At 39.0% G+C, this 14,817-nt stretch overlaps 1 protein-coding gene across 8 annotated transcripts in view; it reads left to right on the top strand.

Moving 5' to 3' along the window:
* The window catches only part of si:dkey-237h12.3 (teneurin-3), a 236,668-nt gene that overhangs the window by 81,866 nt on the left and 139,985 nt on the right, over window positions 1-14,817 (top strand). The gene's annotated exons all lie outside the window — the stretch shown is intronic.

Here is a 14,817-nt window from a genome sequence, read left to right as displayed (position 1 = left end):
CTGGGAGGGAAAGATGCAAATTGGTCCATTTACCACGCGTAATGAGATTTACTAAGCCTGAAAGTTTTTGCGGGGATTGTGATTGCGTCTGTATTTAATACGTTCGAAAGGAAGGTGCTAATCTCCACATGCAAAAGGAGAAATATTTTATTTGAATGTTAAATCGAGTATTATTCAGCAAAAGGTTGCCACAGGAGGTACATTCATTTTTTTATTTGTGATAATAAATAAATCACGTGTTTTCATGGAGAAAAAGGTGTTTCTCATTGTGCGCCTATACTTACCTGCAGTTGTCATACCCCGGTCCGGTGTTGTGCCGTATTCAGCATCCCTGCCGTGAAAAGCACCCCCTCGTCTGACAAAAATGATATTCTCATTCCGTGTCATGTTCTGTTTAGCGTCCAGTTTTGTGTTCATGATTCATGTTTAAATGCGCTCATGGATTCCACAATAGTCATACTTTCCCACAATCACAGTCACAGATAACAAAAATCGGGTAAATGGTTATTGATGTCATTAATTAATAGCCTGCTTACTGTGTTGTCTTCCATAATATTTGTAAATATATATAATATAAACTCCTAAGTATGTGTTTGTGTGAGTGTGTATATATAAATATATTGAAGTGTCAGTGTGTTGTTTTTTTTCTTGGTCTACTTATCATGGAATATACGAGGGGGTGCTTTTCACGGCAGGGGTGCTGAATACGGCACAACAATTTGCCTCTTCCACTAATATCTCTAACTCCAACTCGTCAAATTTCATTTTGCGCTTGCGACTATATCCTGCTTTCCATCCAGACTCTCCATGGCGCAAAGTTTGCGCCGTAAACCGTAAGACGCGCAACACCTCATTTAAATACTGCTGTTTGCACCTGTTATCAATTGCGCACGCAATCTTAGTTGATCACCCGCAAAACACACAACAACAGAACATGCAAACTTTTTCAGTGCACACGCAATTTAGTACTCTTTATTTAGGATCTTAGTAAATCGGGCCCATAGTGTCCTTGGGCAAGACACCTTACCCACCTTGCCCCGTGTGAATGTGTATGAATGTTTGGTGGTGGTCGGAGGGGCCGTTTGGTGCAGTATGACAGCCATGCTTCCGTCAGTCTGAAGCTGTGGCTACAAAACGTAGCTACCACCACCGGTGAGAATGTGTATGAATGAATAATGATCTCTGTAAAGCGCTCTGGGGGCCTTGAAGGGCGCTATATAAAACCAAGTCATTATTATTACTACTACTGTCATTTAGCAGACGCTTTTTCCAAAGCGACTTACAGTACATCTGAGTGAACAACACAAGCACAAAATGACATAGGAAGGTCCAGCTGGATAAGTGCTGGTGCGACTGCGACAGGTTCTGTCACGCCAGTGCTAGAATATATATATATATATATCTAAGACACCATCTTGTTATAAGTGCATGCATCTACTGGATGCCGAAGTGCTCCTTAAAGAGCTGAGTCTTTAGCTTGCTCTTAAAAGTCCAGACCCTGCAGATCGGACAGAGTTTGGTAGGTCGTTTCACCATCGGGGAACAACGGAGGAGAAGAGTCTAGTTACTGATTTCACGCCACGTTGTGGTGGAAGCACCAGGCGTCTTTCACTGGCGAACGGAGCTGTCGAGAGGGAGTGTAGCTCTGAATCAAATAGTGAAGGTATTGAGGAGCCGGTAATTGTTTGGAGCTAATATTTCATGAATCCAGTCACAGTTGTCTTATTTGTTGGTTAAGAAGTTTTTTCTTGGGTAGAATTCTTAAAACTAGCAAAATAGTAAAAAACCTTGGTTTAAGAAAATCGCAGTGTATGAAAAAAAACAAAGATAAACCTCTGTTTGAGAGCATATATTTGAGTGTATATGTGATAACCAACTAAAAATGTGTTGTAATAACAGAACACTTTGTTTGCATCTGCAAATAGACGACAACCATATATGTTATGTTGTGAAATCACAGACATAGCACCATCTTTACCTTCACTCTTACATAAGAAGTGAACAGCCCAAAACTGCAAGCCAGAGCTCAAAAGAGACACCGTCTAAGAAGGAAGGATGAGAAAAAGTCCAGCGGCAGACCCCGCCCACTTCAACTGGCTGCTGTGAAGAGATCTGTACAGTCATGGCGTAGAAGGGAGCTCTTACTCTAGATCTCTGGTGATTTAACCAAGTTAACCAACCAAATTTAACCAACAAAGTCTTTCAAATATACTTTTTTATGACATTCGGAAATTGTTTCAACTTCAAAGCCCTAAATAATTTTTCTCTTGCAATTAACATATTTATTTATTAATTGAATTAATTCTTATTTATTATGAGCTTCATTATGATCTGGGCTGGTTTTGACGCCGCCCCCTCCCTCACTAATCGCCTCAGATATAACATTAACATATTCTTATCGCAAAGTTGAGCGTTCAATATGCAGCGATAATAAATTAATTTGATACATTCTAATATAATCCCTTCATGTGGAGATCATTCAATTCAGTCAGCTTCATAGAAAACTATGCAAAGTATTTAGTAAGTCTGCTTTATTTTAATTAATTTTTAGTTTTTTTCATTCATATTGTCATCAAACTGTGACATGATGTTACCTTCAAGCCTTCCTCATAGATCATTCCTCTTTGGTGCCAAATAATTCTTAAACAAGATATATTGTTGCTCTTTTAAGCCAGCTATTTGTTATACGACTCTGGCACTTAATGAATATAAAGTGGCGCTCAACGAGGCAGCGAATATGTGTGTTTGTGTGTGTCGGCTGTGGAATGACGGCACTTGATAAATTGTTGTTATCTGACTTGCTGTGGTTGAAAACACTCCCAACACATGGACGGAGGACTGGATAAATCCGTTAGTGACCACATGTTTTGACGTCTCGTGTCATGAGAGTTGTTTGTCTAAGAGTGTTGGCAACAGAAGGCACTGGGAAACCACAAAAGGCTCGCTCTTTCACAGCACTGACATGCTTTGATACACATCAACAGTCAGCTTGCATCTTTGTCTATTTACTTGCTGACAGAACTGTATTACAATACGTGTACAAAGAAAATAGGTTCTGAGAAATGCTTCTGTGATAACCCTGAGCTCGTGACCCGCACATTTCATACCCTCTGGTGTCCTTATTTGCCAATTTACCGCTAATTTAGGGGGTACCTTCAAATGCAATCATTTCTGGGAGCTCGACGTGGTGTATTTGTGCGTTCCTGCAAAAAGCAGCCACCGGAGAAACGGCACAGGAGGTATGTATGAGTTGGATGCCTCCTTGACAACACCTTGGAGGGAAAAATCAATGTCTGCCAAACAAAGTGAAATGTAAGGCTGCAGCCGATACATGACAGATGAGGCTTAGGGTGGTATTTTCTAAAGTGAATGAGGACTAGAACGCAGGCAGCTCTGTCTTTTGTTGTCAAGTAAATCGGCATTAGAGAGATTTTGAAGGACAGTAAATCCGACTTCACGGACCACCTTTTCGCGTTGATTAGCTTGATGTAGTCGTGTGGGGGGAGACGGGAGGGTGAAGAGGCTCACAGTTAAAATTGTCTGCACGACAGGTAAACCTTAAAAAGCAGTTTTGGTAATTAATTCTGATGCCACGCCCCCCTTAGAGACCTCAGATACTGTGGTCGGTGCAAAAAAGCATCTGGATTAAAGTGGATGGGTCTCTATATCAGAAGAGTTGCTCTATTTCACACCGAGACCAACAGTCTGTGATGAGTAACAATTTTTGACAGCTCGGTTGTGTTTAATTATAGCAGCTGTGTCTTAAAAAAACTACTTGGATACTTGGATATATTGAGTTGTATTATATGTACAGTATTTGTGTATCTATATCTCTATTAATATATACTGATTTATAGTTATATGTAGATATGTCGATATATAGATTTATAGTAATTTTTATGTATATAATTGCAGGTAAATATATGAACCAGTGTATATATAGCATATCTACTCTTATATAGTTATTCAATTATATTGTTATACCATTGCTGTCTATTGTTCTCTATTATATTGTAGTAATATAGTAAAGTAATGATAATGTAATACTATGCATTATAATTACTTCTATTAGTACATACTGTAGATACTGCTAGAGAGAAAAATAGTAGCACAACTAAATGATGGGCGTTGTTTTGTTTTCTTTTGTTTGCCTTGATTTGTTTGATTTTGACTATATTTATATATACATATAATTGAGTATTATATTAATGTATTGAACAGTTATTGAAACTCGTCTTGTTATATGAAAGAATGTTAGATGTAAGAATGTATGTAAGATTCAGGGGTAGGACTCGATAAGTGTTTACTTCATTCCTACTCCGGTTCGAGCATGTTGGTGGATCCATGAACTATTATTATATGAAGTTCTGTACGTACGTACGTATGTATGTATATGTATATATATATATATATTAGGGGTGGGTATTGGGAAGGACTTCACGATACGATACGCATCACGATACTTGAGCCACGATACGATACACATTGCGATATCCCGATTATTATATTCTACATAGTTCACCGAAAAATGTAAAAATGCATTACACATCTTAAAATCCAAGTTGTATATATGTTTAATTATAACTATACAAGCTAAAGTTACAACTTATTTGTATATGTTTTTCATATTATTTACATCATATGAAATGAACATTAAATTTAGTATGAGGTTGCTTTAATTATGTGGCAAATGATAATAAACACAAGAAAGATGGGTACTAAAACCAAGGACAGGCACAGTGATCAGTCAGCATAGATATAAATCCATAAATAAATAAACCTCTGTCCATTATTTTTTCATTTTTTAAGGACAGGCAATCGTGTTATATAAAAAATAAATTACAAAATGAAATAAAACGTGAAATAAAACCTGAGCTCAGTGCAGGGCCCTCCCAGGGTTGGTAGAGAGTGGCAATGCCCAGGACTGTCACTTAGGTAGGAGCACTGGATGATATAATGGGAAAAAATCGGGGATAAAAAAAAAAAAAAATCGATATTCAAATTTTTAATATCGATATTGAATCCGCTGGAAAAGTATCGCGATATATTGCCATATCGATATTTTTGCCCACCCCTAATATATATATATATATATATATATATATATATATATATATATATATATATATATATATATATATATATATATATATATATATATATATATATATATATATATGTGTATGTTCGAAATAAAATCTTCAAACTTGTACTTCCCAAGTCGGTGGTGTCGGTGTTTTAGTCAGATTTGAGTTTCCTCAGGGCGGAGTTCAGGCCATGCAGCTGAATGTAGAGTCGGCGTAGCTGTAGCACATTAGTCATGAAGCGCCGTGTTGCCACCTCATGCATGATCAGTCTTCAAGACTCCAGCAGTGACCCCAGCATCAGCCTAGGGCCGTATCACGCTGCTGATTGAGCATGCACCAGGACTCAGAGGGTACGCAGGTTACATCTCCTCACTGAGCGGAGCATGGGGTGTTTTGAGCAAAATAATACAAAAAAAACAACAAAACAAAACATGTCTCTTCCTGGAAAGCTTTCTCAGTGGGCCTTTGAGTCTATTTGAGTGTGTGCATGTAAATAAACCAACACATGCGCAGTTGTTCATCACTCATTCCTGCGAACGCATTGACAGCACGACCCTCCTCACCACTAATGCACAAGTTTGGTGAGCAGTGTGAGAATAAACCAATGATTTGTCCTATTATTATTCTTGTCCCATGCTCTGCTCTGTGGCCAAGAGTAATGCAACAGTGGGATATCAATTCACAGCCTTGGCCTCAGGAAAGCTCTTTGGAAAGCAGAGGGATTTTCATGCCTATGTGCGAGAGAGAGCTCTCACTCCGGAGCCAGCAACAGGGAGAAATGTTGGCTTAAAGAATTATGACCGTCTTGGAAAGAGTCTGTTGTGGGGAAGGGATATGAAGGCACGGTATGTATGTATTGTTGTGCATTGAAGACCATTAGAGACAATACATGAATAATTGATGGATGAACTAATGTGAGCACTGTAAGGTAGAAGCACATATTTATCAGTTGCTGCTTCCAGCTCCTTAAATTGAAGAATATGCCCTTTTTTCTGTTGTTTTCTTAGTGGTCTCTTTTACTGATGGTTGGACAAAAGAAACAACGTGAAAATTAAATTGCATTTAGAATCAGGTGGATACACCAACAATTTCTATACGGCAATCTTAATGTATCAATTGCAAAACAAGCGGCTGAATTATTAATGAACATAGTTATTAGTTTCAGTAAAAAGCGGCTCTATCATATAGCCAACATCAGCATACTTTAAGAACTCGGTTGAATCGGAGGTTTCTAAACACTTTGAAACAATTCATCAAACTAAAAATATAGTTTTATTTTAACTTCAGACTGGATAATTCAACCTTAACATGTAAGTTTAACTTAAATTTGATGCCCCTGTCTCTGGTTCTCTTTTTGAAAGGCTAAGTTTTAATAAAACATGCTGGGATGCGATACTTAAATAATATATATACCTCTGCTTGACATTTCAAGATGAGTATTATGAAATCAGTTCCAGGAGAATATTATGACCCATATTCTGATTTATTTATTCAATACGTGGTGAAAGATACACATGGTGTGAATGTTCTACTCAAATTTTTCTCACAATAGAGGAGGAAATTAGTCCTCTGCCAGTGGAGTGCACGCAGTAGAGAACAATATGCGAAGAATTAATCAGGAAAAGATAGGCTTTCCCATTTTTAGATGGATAGTGCTTCTCTTTGTCTGGTTTCCCCCACAAACTGAGCGATTTGCACAGGAAATGCAATTACAGCAGCCACTGGAAAAGACTGTGCCACTACAAACACAAGTGGTTTGTTTTTTTTTTTGTTTTTTTTTTCCTGAAACCATTTTCTCAAGTGATTGTGGAAGCGCTCTCTAAATGAACGGGAAGGCACGTGAAGAGTTCTCAGAATACACATCCCATTTCTCTGACCCCCCAAGATAATGATGGCAGCATTTCTTTTCTTTTTCTTTTCTCCCAGCGCCATCACTGATGCAGATCTATACGGCATCAGGATCAGAAAGGACAACGGCGCATTATATTTGTTTTTTATTGTAAACGGAAGCGGCGAGTTGAGCTTGATGTAATTATTTCATGGATGGATGAAAAATGTAGACAAACTAAGAGTTTGTTCCCCACATAACTGATGCAGTGGGGACTCCCAGGTTGAGATTGCATGTTAATGTCATTTACTTGAGACCGGCGGTGGAGGTTCATCAGCTTCTTAATGTACTGAGAAATAGCAATGATTCTAATGCACTGTGCTGCTAAAGCTGCACCGATGGCTGTTTTACAAGTCAGATAAGTGTCTTATGTGTAAACATTCATGGTGGTGAAATATCACTCAGACCTTTAGGATGAACAGCCTGAATTAAGTTTTGTTGCTTTCCTTTATTTATAACTGATGACACCCATCATCCCTGTTGATGACTCATTAATTTTCATTAAACTGGGCTTTTTTTTGTGAGCAGTTTGGTTTTGATGTCATGTTGCCGCAGAAATCTGATAGGAGCCGTGATTTTTCAATCATGGAAAAACAAAAAAGCTCCATCACTGTCATCTATTTTGACTTTACTCTGTTCCCGGACCAGCCGGTGTTACAGCGGCTCGATCGGCATTTTAGTTTCTTGGGTTTATTAGAACTTGTTAACATCTTTTTATTTTCAGAAACACAATACTTTGCAGCGCCGCACTTCCTCTGGATTGTCTGAGCAACACCAGGCTTATAGCTAATTAAAGCATCATTATAAATGCACTTTAGCGAGCTTTCTTAACCTACGCTTTCTGCGCATGCTGTTTACACCAAAACAAAATGGGCTCATGATAAAAAAGAAATACCTTAACAGATGCTTAGTTGCAGTCCAACCCAAAGCTTTGCCAAGTCTCTGCGGTTTCCTACTGGGATGTATATATCTGAAAGCTCCTCTACCGCGGTTGCCATGTTGCTTTATCCTCCCTAATCTGTCTCCTGTTATTTATGTGTATGTTCACTGCAATGAATCACTTTTCCATACTTAATTTCCACAACTTGTCCTCCCGTCTGTACATCAGCGCTTCTTAAGAGGAACATGATGAGAGTTCGGCATCGGCGGCAGCAGGTTTAGGATAGTTAATGAGCGGTTGTGTGAGGAGTAATAAAGCTGCATGGGAGACTGAACTGTAACACCAGGCAGTGTTTTTGATTCTCCTCTCAGCGGCACTGAACCTGCGGTGAATGAAAGTTTTAGAAGCGAGAGACTTTTTCCGTGCAGACGTTGCCGTGGGATTTAACTCTCTTTACAGGAGGAAAATACAATGAAGCTTGTGATGTCGGTTCTTTTAATGCAAAAAAAAAAAAAAAACTGTGCTACCTACCTACGCTAAAGTTAGAAACAGAGGTGTTTTTATAACGCCGTTCGCACGATCGTTCATGATAATAAGGAAAGAAAAGCTGTCCACACGTGAATAAATAGAGCTCAGCAATTTGTCAGCAGACTAATTGTCAAAGCAGCTTTTGAGAAGGAGTGTAATTGCTATGTAATCGGAGAGCTGACAGAAAGAACTGCTAAGCAGTCATCATCTGTATGATGAGCTGCCATCTGTGGTAATGTCTTGGTGGGGGGAGAGACATATGACGCCAAGCTGCTTGTATTTACCAATGCATCTAAAGTGACTTCAACTTTCCAAATCTATTTAAAAATCATACATCTTAAATGACAAAAAAGTCCAGAATTTGTACTAATATGTGCGTTTATAAGGCTGTAGGACCACATGAAGTATAGGTAATAGAACTGTCTTTTTGTATAATGCAATGATTATGGAATTCTTGAAATATTGGTTACACCCCAGTTCCCCTGCTGGATAAAAAAGCTAAAAAGAAATGTCAGTCTTTGATCAGGCAAAAACTCAGAAGATGAGTGGGCAGGGCTGTGAGAGCTGCAAGGATTTTGCTCTTGCAGGAAATGTGATGGAGTTCATATGCTTTTTCTCTTTTTTCTTCCCCCCCATTCTCCTTTGCCTTCTTCTTTTACTTTATCTTATTCTCTTTTTTTTTTTTCTTTAAAAAAAAAAACCAAGTCCTTGGAAATTACCAACTCTCTTTGCTGTATAAATCCCCAAAACACAACCAGGGCAAGTGTGATGTTCAAATGGTCCCAAACTCCGCTGGGTGCAGACGTCCTCCACCTTCAGGGCTTCCCGGTGAGAAGCTGCCGTCTCTTTCTACAGAATTACAGCGCAGTTACTTTCCCAAAGACACCGGTTCCAATGTTGAAGTGGAGACCAAATCTGCTCTTTCATGAGAATGAATTTTACAATTTGACATATATAAACATCCTACATGATTTAAATGTCATGTTTTATCATGTCGCTCATCCATTATTCATCTGATTTAGAGTCCGACAGGAATTTTGTCGAAAGGCATCAAATTTTTCACACTTGTTTTTCAGAAATCCACACTGTTCAAAAGAGACTTTTTCATGTATTTCTATAACTATTCTTCAGAATGCAAAAACCATGAGCTGTAATTGAAAAGCCGTGGCCTCTCTAAGTTCTGTGATCTGTTTTGATCAGTTTTTCTATTGGTGAAGGGTGAGCCAGTTAAGGCAAGTGCCCTTTCAATTCCATTAGCAGTTGCATCAGTCTCTTAATGGAGAGTAAAATGGCACGAGACCTTTTGCTGTACTTACAAAATGAATATGAAAAGACTTTCACCGAGCTTGCCAAGCCTTAGTGAGTGCAAAACGGCTTTTAATTGTGTTCTAACTCCGTGTTGGAACATTATGCATCATATTCAAGGCTTTGCAGTTCTATAATTTACAAAAAAGAAGCTATTTTCAATGCTTAGACCATCATGGCAATCTTATTAATATACCAGTCAAAAACAGTGGCTGGCCCCATTATATTAAAAACATACAGTCCATTGAGATGTTGGAGCATTGATTTGATGAACTCTGACATATTTGAAATAGAAGCTAATCCAACAAAAATAAATTTATATGGTTTTATATTATGAAATCTAAAGGAAAAAAATGCACTTAATGAGAAAAAAAATGTATGTTTTGACTTTTTTTCTTGGTTAAATAATGTAAATGGAGCATAATGAGTCACTGTAATTACAAAACATCTAAAAATCAGAGTATTAAACCAAATTAAAACAAAGATAATTTTAAGGCTTTGATTAATATACAAAAAGTGCTGGCTTCACAAAGCTACATGTGATAATTTTTCCATGCATCATTAAGCTGGGAATGAAACCATTGTCTCAGCGTTGGCATCCAATATTAATCACAAATGTCTTTAAAGCATGTTGCTGATGGAGATGCTGACAAGCTGACGTTGAGGAATTATGCAAAAGAGGCATCAGTCTTGATCTGATTTCAAAGCGAAGCTCCATAAACCACACAGCTGTTTCATGTGCCGGGCTCCATACTGAGTTTGCGCGTTAGACGCCTGCTTAACTCCCTCTGTTTCCACGGAGGACAATGCCGGGCTTTTTCCAATTTTACACATAAGCCTCCATTTTTGTGTGTTTATTTTTTTCCAAAAGCACGGTCGAACTACTTGGTAGTGGATAGTGTTTTCAAAGCGGCAAAAGCACATACTTTATAATAGTTAGCCTCAGTGGCTTTGAGAGTCCCACCTTCTGCAGTGAACTATGCAGAGAATGAAGACTGCTAGTGCTGCATTTTTTCCTCCCTTGAGTCACCTTGTATCACGGTGAGGTTGTCACTTATATCTGTTCACTATAGGCAGACTTGCCCTGAGTATGAAACGGTTTGTCAGAAATCCCATTCAAACAAACACCTCAAATTGGAGACCAGAAACCATGCTTAGATCCGCTGACACCCGCCGTGTGCAGGGAAATTGAGTACATGGGGAAAAAAGTAATACTATATAGGAAAAAGAAGAAAAAACGAACTCAGGAAGAAAATATCGCCAGTATATGTATATTCAAAACAAAAAGGCCCGCAGCAATGCTTTACGTCAGTAATCAGTCCACAAGGAGTAGGGTTTAAGATCTAAAAGGTCTGTAGATGGTCATAAGTTTTAAGTGCTGCTGTATGGAACAGTAGTAAATTGTGTGTGGGTAGAGATATTTAAAAAAAAAACATAAAAAGATCAATACCGGTAATGATGCCAGTATTTATTACCATAAATACTTAATGATAATCTTATACCATTCTTCATTATACAGATTGCAAAGTAACGGCATGAGATATAAAATGGAAATTTGCAACTGTGTTTAAATATCAACTTAATTTCTATCGAATGCTTTTCTAAAAGATGTTCTAATTGTCATGAATTTGTCAAACAATTCAATAATCAGCTTTATTGCAGAACACCACGTCAGCTTATTTGCATCACATTTGACACAGTTCCTTCATATGAGTTCCATGTATCTTCTTTTATTTTGAACGGACTGAACCTTAGCTCTTCATTTAGCGTGTCCCTCAGTCACTCGGCTCTTCATATGAACTGATAGGATGATGTTAGCTTCTGTCGCCATATGAAACTCTGAGCGTTCAGCTTCATGCAGTAGTTTTTACACAATGCACATTTTGTGGTACACTGCAAAAACACCCCAACATAATGCATAACAAACATAAATGTCCTCCCAGCTATCACACTACATTCAAATTTGGGCTAATGACTTTGCTATTTGCAATTTATTAGCACCCATTTGAAAGAGTACATTTTTAAACACTCATTTGAGCTGGAATGAAGGGTTTAAAATCTTTTTTTCAGTTTTTCTGCCATCCTGTGATGGGTCAGAAGATGTGGCTGCTAACCACAGTTAAAATGATCACTAACTATGTAGTGAGTTACTGTGATTAATCAAGACTTGCTCACGTAATTTAAGTGCTACTTTAGCGCGGCGTGGCTAGGACAATAGCACAATTACTTGCTGACAGCGTCAAATCCAAAATGCTACGCTGTGCTAAAGCAGTTTCCGTAGAGGTTGTGTTTCTCTCAGGTTAGTCACTGACCCGTGACAATATATGCATATATACTTCTTTGCATTTTAATGTATTTAGACTACATGTGGGAAAGTTATACCACACTTCAGAGCATCGGAGCATGACTGAAGACCAGAATGTAAAACAGTCGCGCTCACACACAACAAGCATCGAGCCAATGCTCGACTGTAGGTTGTCTGACAGTTTGGTTTGTCCCGCGCTGAAGCCTTTTCTCATATCAACGAGCAACAGATAAAACTTCTTCCCGCGAGGTGCACAAAAAAGCCAGCTGTTTGTCAGGTTTGACACGGCTTTGACGCGGTAATGATTGGCAGCTTCGGCGCGACAGCGGCAGTTATCAATGCTTTGCATCGCCGCTGTGCTACCTGTTGCGTTCGGTTGCACTCTGGTTGTCAGAAACTCACACAGTGAGGGGAAAAACCTGGACTCCAACAAAGTTTGCCTCTCATATTGAGGAAGGTTAGCTCCTAGTTAGCATGCAGTGTGGAAATAGAGTCTATATGTCCACAATTAAACAAAAGCAACGCATACCAGAGTCACCCAATATCTCTGCCACTTCTCTCCACACTTTATTTTGGAGGTTCATGTCACGTTATGACCATAAAGTATATGGCGCATGACAGTAATCAGTTTTTCCTCCTTCTGAGCGTGCTATTTGCCCACCCCTAGGTACGATTTGATTGGCTAGCACCTGGGCAGTAATCACTCTGAAGCCTGAAAAGTTGAACTTTTCTTAACTTCTGACACAAGCAGCACCTCTAAAGCGATGAAATGCACCCACAATTCAGTTTGGCAATTATTGGCACCACTTCTTTTTAAGGTCAGTGGACTGTGATGCTTTTCACACCTCCAACACGCATGTGTGATCAAATAGTTAGTCACTAAATCATCTGATACCAGGAGGTTTGTCAACTCTGAACTTGTGTTTCACTAACAGAACCATTTGTGCGTCTACTCTTAACCAGTACCACTTGAGCAGTACTTGCTGATACTATTCCTTGTGTGGGTATTAAGTGAAAAAAGGACATTTTTATTGTTTTTTTTTTAAAGCTTCTGCTTGTATGATGTGAAACATTCAGTCCAAATCGAGTTGTTTGTGTTGGAGTCAGTCAATACAAGTTTTTTTTTTGGATTTGCAAATGTCAGATGTGTTTTATATTCCCCGGGCTGTATCTTCTGAGGTTGCAGTCATATCAGTGAATAGGGGCACAGCAGGCTCATTAAAGTTTGTAAAGCTGAGGATACAGTGGATTTAATTCACTTCATGGGAGCCGAGGCCTCCTTATGCGCTGAGACGTACTGCGATGTCAAGTCCCACTCTTTGGGAATGTTTGAAGTTTTTATCTGTGTTTTTTCAGGACATTTTTCTCTCAGCATGTGCTCTCACTTACGAAAAAGATCATTTCAAGTTACAGTTCAGGCATGCCTTTAACACCTCAATTCATCAGAAAATGGACTCGGGAGGAGAGAGAGACGACACTGACAGTGTTCACACTCAATTCCCATCAACAGTAAAGCACCTGCGCTGCATTCTGTCTATTTGTGCGGGTCCGAAGTCGCACTGGGATGCATTTACCAACTCTTGAGCAGCAGCAAACTAAGCAAGGACAATCAAGATGTTGAGATCAATATGTAGACAGCAAGATAAATGGATACAGCTTTGTTCAATATCTGTCATGTATCTTTATTTGTAATTGCGTAATGGGAGGGAAGGTTGAGTCTCGACATCTTGTATGTTGAATATAAGGGACTAAAACAAAACAGTTTTATGGTCTCATTTGAATTTTAAGCGAATGACCATTTCTTTTCTTTCTTACAATAATACAAGACTCCACCTGGCTCTGCAGTGGATTATTTTTTCTGTATTTTTTTAGCCCGTATGACCTCCTCAGCTTCAGTTTCCTTCCTCACTCGGTGATATCTTACCGCTACACGAGTGTGTGCTGATCATACGAAAATTGCTCCAGCTGGAGCCCAAGGGTGCTGCAGGCTCGTACAGTGGAATAAGGCCCAGAGGCGAAGTAAGAGCAGCCAGTGTTGGAAGATAACCCCCATTTCTATTAATCTACTAAGCACTTTTCTGACAGAGCTCAAAGTCTTGCTCAGGAGACGAGTGGATAACTTGTATTCTTTATCACCAATTCATGCCACTCTTATATTTATCAAATGCCAGTGCTGCAACTGATCTCTGGTAATTCATGCTTAATTTAGAAATCAGAACTGGCTTTGAACATGTTGGCGTGGGGTGATGAGGGGATCATGTTTGATTGGGTTTGATAAAATTCTAATCACAGTCCACAAAAAACGAGGGAGAAAAAAAAACAGCCTTCATCTGCTTTTGATAATTTTGCTTTCATGGACTTTATGGCCACATGCTGTTGATGTGTAATTGCAGTCAGGAAGTAATTAATCCTGGATCGGCCTTCCGCACTAGCGCGGTAGATTCGTGCTATTCTTGATTCTCTCCATTCGCTTTCTACCTATCTGCCCATCTGTTTGTCTCCACATGAAAACGATTCATATTCAAATGCAAGTTTATTACAAAGACTCGTGTCCTTGTGAAATAATCTTGGAAAGTCAGCTTTATGAAAACCTTCCTCATGGTATATTTTTGGTGCATTCCTGCATTGACAGTGAGAGAAAAGCATTCAGTTAGACAAACCCGAACGTACCCTGAAGGTTTTTACCTCAAAGCCGTGGAAATGACAGCATTGTTCTGAACGGCATTTGTGTTTCCTTCTAGCTATGTGGAACCGAACGGCTCATTTGTCTGCATTGAACAGCTCATTTTAGCTATAGAGGGCACGCTGGAAAGTGACGGCACAC

This window comes from Cololabis saira, chromosome 7 (assembly GCF_033807715.1).
Source record: "Cololabis saira isolate AMF1-May2022 chromosome 7, fColSai1.1, whole genome shotgun sequence".
Lineage (NCBI taxonomy): Eukaryota > Metazoa > Chordata > Actinopteri > Beloniformes > Belonidae > Cololabis > Cololabis saira.
The sequence above is the reverse complement of the archived record's forward strand: the minus strand, read 5'-3'. Positions and strand labels throughout refer to the sequence as shown.